We start from the raw sequence: 10,831 nt of genomic DNA on the forward strand, positions 1-10,831 counted from the left end.
GTCTACATAATGGAAATACAATATAAATGTGATAGATTTGAGCTCAGAATTATACTTGGATTTCACACACTTTGGTTTTGTATCAGCCTGTAAGAGTCAGCTCAAAAATCTCTCCACACAGTGCTCAGTGGTGTTTCCCCCTCTCCTGTTTCAGCTGTTCCTGTTARAATTTGTTTGATTTCCCAGCTCCTCAGAGTTCAAGGTCAGAACTGGCCCCTGCACATTTTTCGTGGTTTCSTTTGCATATCTGGGAACTGAGGCAATACCAGGGAGTTTTCTTTTTCCAATTAATTTGCCATTTAATTTCATCTGTGTTCCATTCCCCGTGATCCTRTCCTAGTCTGTTCTTTTCCTGGTTATTCCCACTCCCTCTCCCTGGCTCTAATCTTACATTGTGTGTTTTAATAATGAATCCCATGGCATGTTCAGCTCAGCTTCTGACAAGATCTTGGCTTCTCTGCCCACGGTCCGGTGTGAATGGGGAGATCACTCCCTGGAGCACTCGTGTTGTTTTGTCCTGAAGCACAGAGGAATCACAAAAGTCTTAATCACTGTACCTACCATGGAGAAAGTGAAGGATCCAAAGAAAATTTATTTGTTGTATCAAAACCTTCCAGATCTTTTTATTCATCTTTTCCATTTGTCTGCCACTAACCAGATTAATATACATAATGGTTATTTAACAAAATAATAGTTATAAAATAGCAAACTCTTATATTCATTAAGATAATCAAGAAGAAGTAACACAGCCAGCATTTATGGACTTTTTCCTACATCATAGAGAAGAAAAACTGATGTAATTGAATGACTTTTAGCATTACCAGGATTTCATAAAAATGTGCAGAGGTTTGATAATATAAAATCATAGTGGTTCTGGAAGGTGTTAACATTTTCCAAGGAAGAATGGTCAGAACCGGTGGTGCTGCAGATGAGTGTAAGCAGCAGCATGACAGCCTTTATCAAGGGAGAAAATACACACAGGAACCTCAAAAACTGCTGGTTCAACCCTTGTGCTGTTACAGCCTAGGACACAGCATCCTTGCTGATTAAATCCATCATAGACATTTGACTTTCTTCTTCCCTTCAGGCATTCCACTTTGCAAAGAARTTGCTGAATATTTGCTTCCCTTTTTTTCCTGCTGTGAAGTTGGAAAGTTTAGGAGCCCCACRTGTGGTATTTTTAGAACCAATGTTGTACTGTTACTGCCATGGCACTTTTATCAGTTAAAGCAATAAAAAGTCTGCGTYGTTCCAGCCAAGTATTTTGATCAGAATCCAGAGCAGGTTTTTAAATGAAAGATAAACTTAGCCATATTTATTTTTGTGCATAATTTAACCCAAAGATAAGAAGACAGTCTGATTTAATAATCTATTCAGCATTACAGAAAATTGGTAATTTTAAAAGACTCTGATGAAAGGTTCTGGGATCCTGTTTCCTTCCACTGTAGCAGAATAAACCTTTTTTTTAAAATGTATTACAAATTTGTGTTTTTTTGCAAACATTCTGAACACAGAACTCAAATTATCCCAGCTTTTAGCATATCCTTAAAAACTGATTAACATACTCCATCTGTTGGTATGCCAAGCAACTGTCCAAATGAGCAGCATTTCCATGGCGATTCGTAAAACTACAGTTAAAGTAGGAAAACAGCTCTAGCAGGGCTGTGGCACTGGAGGGGTGTTTTATTGGAATGGGATTGTTGCAGCTGGGAGGTGAGGYTGATGCTTAAAGCACTATTGTCCTGCCAAGTGTCCAGCACCTCCTCACCTCAGATCACTTTGGGTGCTCATTTGCACAAAGAACAGTAAAAAGAATTCATTTCCATTTCAGCACATTCAATGAGTACCCACAAGTGGCCCCCTGTGCTCTGGTCTGCTTCAGCATCTCTTTCCCTTCTCTAATGAAATGCAGCTTGGGCTGCAGAAGCCAGTTAAAGCCCATTGACTTCTAAGGAAAATGTTTGCTGTGTCTCTGAAGGGTGAAGATGGCACTTGAGCAGCTGGAGAAGGAGTTGAATGGAATCAGAACTGGGTTTAGAGCTGAAAYGGGGTTATGTTTATTTATGGACACCTGAGGTTTGAAAATCTTTCTGAGAATAAGTGCTTTGGAGTGAGATATCAGAATCAATCTCTTAGAACATGTGCTTTATGAAAACAAACCCAGAAACATCTGGGAYTGACTCACCAAATGCCAGCCCAAAGAGCAGACCTGTATCCAGGGAATTGTGATTGGCTTGAAGCTGCATCCCAGGCCAGGAGCAGGGAGCACATCTGTTCCTGGGAAGCAGCTGGGGAGGCTCAGTGCAGTTTGGCATTTTGGAAAAAGGTGCTTTCTCTCAATAGTATTCCACAGAAGGTTTGTTTTCATTTTTAGTAGCAGCTCTGAGGGGCTGGTGGAATTCTTGTAACAGCAAATGACATTTCCAGCAAGGATAAAACCACAGCTGCTGGCAGGAGSTCCCATAGGTTATTGTGGATAATCTCTGAAAAGGAAAAGCATTGATTCTTCAGTGGTTTTTGCAGGGAAGTCTTTGARGGAATGAAGAGTGAATGGTGCACTGGGAATGGTTTTGTGCTGAGCTTCAGAGAGGAGCTGATGGCTCAGGACTCCCAGAGTTCCTGGGGATACAAATCAGGCTGGGCATGCCCAGAGCAGATGTGGGGGGATCAAAATGTCCCTTTTCCCTCTAACAGGAGTGGTTGCAGGAAGGGAAAGGCATTACTGTGGATTTTCCTGGGCAGAAATGAGCTTCAGACGAGCAGAGCTGCAGCCAAGTCCCGGGAGCAACTGTTGAAGAAGGCCTGGGAATCAAGAAGTGGGGCAAAAAGAAAAATATCCTTGGAGATGAGGTAGCTGTGGCCCCAGACKAGGTACAGAAAGTTTGTGGTGGTTCCCTGCACCCAAAAGGCAAGGTTATGTTCGCTGGGAAGTGGCTCAGCTGGAGTGCAGACAAGTATTTTAACACAGGGAGTTGTGGTTCTGTTGTCTCACGTTGTGGTTTCACAAAACATCCACCTCAATTACTGTTTCTTTGTTGCTGGGGAGCACAAGCAGAGGAGGAAAATAATAATTTAAATTTAACTCTGCTAAATATACATGAGATTTCCTGGGACAAAGAAAAGACTTCTGTAGCTTGAGGGGGTGTTGCTGTGCCAGATTTCAGAGGCTCTACTACAGCCAATAACATTCTTGGAACAGCTTAGTTGGAAGCATTTTTATAAYGTTTTTTTAGGCAACACAAATACAGCCATAGCCTCCAGGAGTGTACAGGATTGCTCTGGAAGTCACACCAAGTATGTCTGTGTGGTACTGATTGTTACTGGATTTATTTTGGGGRATTAGAGAGAGTCCAGGATGATAAAATTTGCAGATCATGCCCTTGAAATTTAAAGAAAATGTTTAAAAATGTATGTCTGGCYTCATTTTTCCCAATGATTATGGTCACAGTACATACAATCAGATATTCCAGGGGCAGATATTCTGTGTTTTCACTTGCCCAGGATGATTGAAGCCCTTCCTCAATTCTGGTTGTTGGAACTGCCTTGTAATAAAGACTCCAGCTGCCACATGATGCCAGTTACAGTAGATCTAAGTTAATTGCATTTCATGGGTCAAAAAGGTAGTAGACAATTCTCCAATAAACATGTCTTGTTAAAAAAGTTTTCTTTCTGATGTGGGATATTATATTGAGGCACTTTCTGATAAATGGGAATTGGTTACATGAAACATCTTTTAAAAAAACCTTAATTTGAAAATGTGAGTGCTGCTAAAATAATTGATTTCTGAAYTGGTTGAGATGGTGGCAGTTTTATGTTTGTTGCTGCCCATTCTAAATTTGATAACAGCTTTGAGGCTGAGATTTTAAGGCATTTAAGCATTCCCTGCTCCATCAGGGAGTTTTCTGCTCCCTACACCAAAAGCCCCAACAGTTTTATCGTAATGCAWAAAGGTTCATGTACAGTTTCACAGGATAAAATCTCACCTTGACCTGGTTGTGCTYTGGATTCACAGCTGGGAACTGATGTTTTTGTTTTAATAATTAAAYATCCCCAAACTCACATTAAAGGAACAAGTCAAAGCTGATCATGCTGAGGGACTCTGCTCCTCGAGGATGAAAGGATTCCATGAGGAGGGGGTGGATATTTTKGGGGTCAGAGCTCAGTCCAGTGGGACTGGCTGGAAAATGCACTTCACCCGTACAGCCTTTCCTCTTAGGAGAGAAGCTCCATTGCTGATTCCAGAAGCCTGCAAGATTTTWCATCCCAAACCTCTTGTTGTCAAGCTCAAGCAAGATTTTCCTGCCCCCCTCCCCACCTTTCTGTCTCCAGGGTCTCTGTGCTGTGCCCAAGGCAGTTGGACTGGGAGGTTTGAGAGGATTTTTCACTCCAGCTGTTGAGCACTGCACTGACCAGCACTGGCTGCTTCCCACAGAGATGATTCAGGAGCTGGATTCGATGGTCCTTGAGGTTTCTTCCACGTCAGGATATCCTGTGATTCCATGATCTGAGGCCAAGGTACCCCATGCCATGCCCCAGCCGGGTATCCCAGCACTAGATGGTGCCAGGCACCGCTGTGCCACGCGTGAGGAATGGCAGATCCAATTGCACAGGCACTGGAGCAAGRCAGAGCCATAAAACTCCGCTGCAAACAATGTTCATCAATTATGGCATAAGTACTGGGCTACGATAAAATCAGCAATTAAGGCCAAATGCTTATTAAGGATTGAGAGATTCAATGAGAGCTCACTGGGCCGTGAGGAGCAGTGCTAGAGCCCGGCTGATTCTTCTGCTTTTCCCAGCTTACACGCAAATGGCTGCTGCAGTTTACCRCTCGCTCCGGGAGACAATTGGGAAAGGCAATTCCGAGGGAAGAGCTCTTAAAGGTTGAGTAATTTGTTGCAAGCAGGTGATGATGATTTCTGTATGTGAGTGCAAGAATCCATTGTCTCAGTAGCCRGATTCCTTGTGCTGTTTGTGCCCCCTGGTTAGGTCAGAATTATGATTCCTGCCCTAGGTGGTTTGTTGTTTGTTTTCTTGTAGATTAAGACAGCCACAAATTGAGCATCAGAGATTGTTGGTATGTGTGTCAAAACCCGACATGCTTTTTTATTCCCAAGTATATTTTAAGAGCTCCTTCCTTTGTCCTGAAGGAAAAAAAAATTATCCTTGCAACACCTGTCTTGAAAAGCACTTTTTATCATACTTGGGAATCTCCTGTGTTTATTTCTACCTTCAGAGTAGAACCCCAGGATTTGAATGATAAAACTGGTTACAATTTGGGCAGATTTCCTTTATTGCTCTAAGAGGAATTGGCATTTCAGTGTAGAAAAGCARCAGATCAAGCTGAGGACTAGGAGAGCTCTCTGTGTGCATTGTGCATTAGCATAGTTTCAATTATATATAAAGTGTGCATTTCTAATTTAATTTAGGTGTCAGTGAGACAGCAGCCGTTGAACAGTGGATATTTACGGGCTCTCCTGCACCGATGTGAACCCAACTCCGCCCCCATTATGCACATCACATACACAGGAATCATTTCCGTGGGACCTTCCAGAGAATGCTGAGAGCTCAGACAGCCTTTGCAGRGTAGAGGAGGGACAAGAGGAGACAGCCTGGCCAGACTCTCAGTTCACTGCTGAATGTAGATCAGGGGACACAGTTTACAGAAGCCAAAACACCTGGACATGCCAGGTTCTTCCTTAGCAGGACAGCGTACCAGGTATGTACTTCAGTGTGGRCTGGGGCAATTCCCAAGTCCCTTACAGGTCTGTTAGCCATGGATCACTGCAGTGAAATCCTGGGCTCCCATCTTAAAGGACATAGAAGCAGACCTTATGTAGATGCTTCTGCAAAGGCAAAAGAAATATTGAGCCAGGTTAAGGAAAAGCTGACATAGGGCGGAAATGGGATATGTTTTCAAGAGCAAATGGTTCCATTAAGTCCAGGGAAGTGCTTGTGTCCTTGGAAGTCAGAGCTGGCCTGAAGTATGGTGTTCRTCCAGGGCACTCAAAATTGAACAGGCCTTGATATGCAAAATTAGGTTACAAATCATTTAAATAATGTTTCCAGAGAAAATTGATGTTTCCTTGTCCCTCTGACTGTGGTTCTTCCCGTTCCTGCCTTTGCTCCTTGTTCTCTGCCACACACCCGCTACAGAATTTTTGTTGTTCTCCAAGTGCCAAATTGCTTCCCTCCCATCGCTCGATTTTTTTTTTTTTTATGTTCAGTCTAATTAAGACCTCGGAGCCAAGACGTACAGAACAAGGGGGTCAATTGTGCTCCCACTTCCATGGTGCAAGCCCRGAGTAACTCTGTGGAATGCTGCAGTAAATTTCCATGAGCCTCGGCRGAGCTGCTCCAGCCGGGCAGCTCAGGGGGAGCTGACTCCAACCTCCCAGAGCATCAGGAGGGCACTRAAGACAATCCATTACCACAGGGAGCTGCTGCACTGCATGGGAATGAGAAAAGGMAATACCTGGGAGGCAGCCAGGCTGTCTCATCCCAGGGTGCCCTTGGGAGCGCTGCTGTCATGTGGGGCTCTGGAAGAGGGAAAAGGAGGGTGGGTGGGCATAGGAAACATACTCAGTAGCCAGAGCTGCTTTTCCTCTTGGGAGATCACAGTGTCACAGAATCCCAGCTTCACTGAGGTTGGAAAAGACCTCCAAGACCATTGAGTCCAACCTGTRACCAATCCCAGCCTTGTSAGGCAGGCCACAGTGATRGAGCTTTTCACAGTGWTTGGTTTCCTTTTCTGCCTTCTAAATTCTTTTTCCATGGGATAGYGGTTGGCATCAAGAGCATTCCTGAGGGAACATAGAGATCAGGAAGGGGAATGATTGTCAGGGCTGCTTCAGTGATGGGCCTAATTTAATGGGATGGCTGCGACCCAGGCTGGAGGTTGAATAGGGAAGTGATGCAGGTTGGAGAACAGAAGAGAGGTCACGTAAATAACATCATCCAGCCTGTTTGCTGTGAGCAAGCAGAATGTGAGTCGGGCAGAAATCTGTCTCTGTCAGGGACTCCTGCCGATCCATTTCTCCATGGATCAGCCGCACGTAACGTTAATCTGCTTATGCAGCAGCTGAGAGACTGAGATGCCCTCAATGCCCTCATCTCATCCCTGCATCYGGACACAGTCTCCAAATCCCAGGGGAGCAAAAATTCCATCTGCATCTGGCCTGACCACTCCTCATGCCTCTCMTTCCTCTCCCCCTCTGCAGGGYATTGGRTAGGACAGGATTGAGTGGRAGTGAAGTCACCTCTGAGGACACATCTCCTGGCAGATGTCCTTGTCCATGGCAGGGGATGGAATGAGATGAGTTTTAAGATCCTTTCCCACYCAAACCATTCCATGATTCCMTGGTTCTGTGGGCTRGGGTGGAAGCTTGTGGGCTTAGAGCCTCAGTGTCACTTCAGGTTGTCCATATCTCTGTCCCAGGTGTTCAAGGGAATGACAYRTACGTGTRTCCTCCAGAACCTTGGGCTRGCCWCCRACRTGCTCATTGTCYTGGCCAGCAGGGACAGTGGCAGCCRGGCTGCTCCAGGCAGTCTGGTCTGACCAGTGTCACTGTGCAGCCACAGGAGCTCAAATGCCACAAGATGGAATTGTGATATTTTATTTATTATCACATTTATTTTGTGATAATTTAAAATCAGCCAGAGTGTGTAGGTTGGAAGATTCAGTTCRTGTTTGTAAACATTAGTGGCAAACGTGTAACTTAATCTGCATCTTGCTTTATTTATTTCATTTAGTGTATCATTCATAATACCCCATCCTTTATTTTACAATAACATTTGTAGTCACATTGYAAGGGCCAACCAGAATTAATCCGTGAAGCATCTCTCTGATTCATCTCTACATAGAAACCCTGGGAGATAATTTATGTTCAATACAGGTGCTCTTTACCACCCTTGGGCCCGTGTTTCTATCACCTGGCCTATGGGTCAGCACAATCCCTCCCCTTTTCTAGGTAGTGCTGCCTCCAGGCCCATCACTCCACAATCCAGGGGCTGGTGGATTCCATGGAGCTCCTCCATGTCTGTACTCCTGTAATTTCCTGTAACAAACAGTGCAAGGTCATTGCTGTGGGGTTGGTTCATGCTGGGCTCCTGGGGATGCTGCTTCTGCTCCTGCAGAGCTCTGCAGCATCGAGCTGCATGTTGGGCATGTTCCAGTTCCAGTTTGAAACAYCTGTGTGGGCAACACAGCCCATGGTCAGGACACTCCTTTTGTGCTGCATCACTGCAAAACAGAGAARCCATGGGGCTGTATTTCCATGGGGGAGAATTTGGCATGGGGAAAGACTGGGCCAGCCTGAACATGTGCATGTGMATCCTTGACTTCCCTGTTTTAGCTGGGTTTCTGAGGTTCCAGTCACATGCACCTCTTTATTTAGCTTTATTTAGCTTTGCTCTCTGGAGGAGACCAGAGYCAGTGCACTCTGAAAGTGCTTCTTCATGATTACTTTCCCTTTCCAGCTGCATTTCAGCAGGACAGCAGATCAGCCAAYGAGACATCCTGGACTTTCAGCTGTGTCCTAAGAGTATCATTTTCCCAAGCCCCCTCATCCTYACAGAGATTTTTCTCACTGCTTAGCATCATCCACAGCAACAATCCCATTCTCATCACCTGAGCGCCTTCAACAGATTCTCAGTCTCAACAAGTTAATTAGATTACAGTGTTTAAAAAAAAATCGCTTTCACAGTGTGACATGAGCTGAAAGCAAGATGCTTCTCCTCATCTAAGAGAGCAAGAGCCATGTATTGTATCAGTTAATTGGTTCAACTAAAACTTGGATAATTCAGTTACTCCAGAGTGAGTGATTTAATAAYAAACCCTTCATTTCACAGCAGCCCAGTGCTCAGGGTGTGTGAAGACAGCAGCAGGGCTGTGTGCAGGCAGGGCTGTACAGGGTCCTGTGAGGAGCTTCAGGTGTCTTCAGCCAAAACAGCCACCAAGGGCATGATCCTGCCTGGATAAAGGGAGGAGCAAACAGCAGGTGCCCAGAGAGGAGTAATTATTCCTGGGGACCTCTTCACAAAGGTCATCCTTAGATGGTTTTAGTGCAGCCTCTTAAGCCTGTGCCTCAAGACTGTCTCTGTTACAGTGATCTACATTTTTAGCCCAGTTTTCCCCAGGATGAAGCGTTGCAGTCACACCATCTGGCTGACTGCACAGCTCCCTCCCAGCACCTTTGTGCTTCCCGTGTGCCTGTGGCAGAGTGTGCAGGGCTGCAAAACCTGGATCTGAGAGCCCAGAAAGGGGTGATGGTTGTCAGACAGGCACAGGGTAATTGTCCCCTCGAGCTGGAGGGTGAGGAAGCACTGGGGACCTCTYAAGAGTTGTGTTTGGGGACAGGACACAGCTACTTTGCAATCAGGTGTCTCTGGTTTTGCTGTTCACGGAATTGCTGTTCCATCTCTGCAGAGACACTCTCAGCTGTTTACTTAGAGATATTTTTGCATGTGGGTAGGACTGTCCCTGTAATGTACCTGTCCCTTAGGCCTTTCTGAGCGTGTATCTGGCTGCCCAGTTTCTCTACAAACCCCTGCACTGGGATCTGCCACACTCTGAGCCCAGGTCAGGCCATGGGCGTTTCCTGTTCTGGAGAACCTCCTGACCATTCAGTTGCAGTTGCAGTGTAGTTGGGTTCCTCCCACAAGTGAATCCTCACCTTCAGTACCCACCCACAGGACAGCGAGCTTTACTTGCTGGCTTGACTAGTGAAGATTGAAATCAGATGATTTTTAAGGTCCCTTCCGACTCAAACCATTCCAGGTTCATTCTACAGCTGACCATGGCCTGCAGGGATTGATGGAATTGGGGCTTTTTGACTTCTTGGCTGTTTTGTGCCTGTTCAGAGTGAGGCAAAGGGAGGCCCTTGGAGGGGGTCCTGGCCATGTACCCTGTTGCCCCTGGAGAGGGTCASTGTGCAGAAAAAGCCAAACGTATTCCTTGGCTGGGGCTCGGCTGTGTGCCTGGGCAGAGGAACATCAGTGCTGCCTGAGCCATGGCTCCAAGCCACAGCCCRGTTTCCTTCCAGCAGCATTGAAGTGCTTCCCTCTGTCTAGACTATTTCATGTCCTTTTCAGTGCCTTTTTTATGCCCAGAGTTTTATGGCAGCAGCCTTGGAGCACAATTCCCTTGCCCTGGAGAAACAGCCATCAAGACAAGAGAAGTGYTAGGGTTGTTTGTGCTCTCATGCAGTGTTATGCCCACACAGAGCAACTCCTGCCTTTCTCAGAGCATCTGATCTYAGGCACAGTTGATGTAAATATCCTTAAAGCCATTTTATATCCAACTGCTAGTGTATATACTGGAAGTGCATCCACTCATTTTCCTCCTGCAGCTCATGGAACACCGAGTCAGAAGGGTTAAGTTCTTTGTTTGGCAGAGGACATGCTAGAAACTGCTGGTTCAAGCAGATTAGGCACAGTAATTAAAGCATAAATGCTATTAATAGTTGTCTTCCTAATCAGACTTATCTCTCTATTGCTCCTTACCTCAGAGGATTTTTCCTTCTTTGTGTTTTTCTGGGAATGTGTTTGTTATGGATGAAWCAAGGCCATAGACAAGTGGGTCAGTTTGTGTAATGCAGTGAGCCCAACACACACCGACAGTCCCCAGCAGAGCGGATCTGTCCCTGTAGCAGCTCTGTTTTCCTCTCCTGCCTCCCCATGCAGTTGGGGGGCAGCTCCTGATACTCTTTCATTCGCTTCCAAGCCACTTTTGAGTGGTGCAGTGAGTTGGGTGTCTCTCCCCTCAGGGCTATGAGATGTCCCTGAGGTGCCAGCAGGAGGGGGTGGCTCTGACCGGAGCGTCCCCGTGGCA

The sequence above is a fragment of the Malurus melanocephalus genome, unplaced genomic scaffold (assembly GCF_030028575.1).
Source record: "Malurus melanocephalus ecotype Western Australia unplaced genomic scaffold, MMel_1.1 scaffold_505, whole genome shotgun sequence".
Taxonomy (NCBI): Eukaryota; Metazoa; Chordata; class Aves; order Passeriformes; family Maluridae; genus Malurus; species Malurus melanocephalus.